The following is a 421-nucleotide window of genomic DNA, read 5'->3' as shown; positions in this document are numbered from 1 at the left end:
AATGAAGACAATCAAGGGATTCACTTATCTATGTTTAACTCATGGATCTAACACCCTAACACCCTAGACTAAGCAAGTGGATTACTCAGCCATGGACAGAGAAATCACAGAGATAACAGATGAAGAAAACATGTCTGAATTAATAATAAAAAGCAAAGAGGGTTTAGAAATCTTCTCCAAATGATGAACAGATTCTTCTCCCTTAACAAGAGTACAAGTTTTCTCTCTCCAAAATCTCTCTAAAAAGTCACGTAGAATGTCTAGAATAATAAGAAAATATATATTGCAGGTCTCTGGCGGCTGCAAGAGAAAAATGGGGAAGCCCTAGGTAAAATCCCAAAATATTTGTAAACTTCCATAAAAGTCTCTGGTGGCTGCAAGAGAAAAATGGGGAAGCCCTAGGTAAAATCCCAAAATATTT

Source organism: Brassica oleracea, chromosome C2 (genome assembly GCF_000695525.1).
Source record: "Brassica oleracea var. oleracea cultivar TO1000 chromosome C2, BOL, whole genome shotgun sequence".
In the NCBI taxonomy this organism is placed as follows: Eukaryota; Viridiplantae; Streptophyta; class Magnoliopsida; order Brassicales; family Brassicaceae; genus Brassica; species Brassica oleracea.
The sequence above is the reverse complement of the archived record's forward strand: the minus strand, read 5'-3'. Positions refer to the sequence as shown.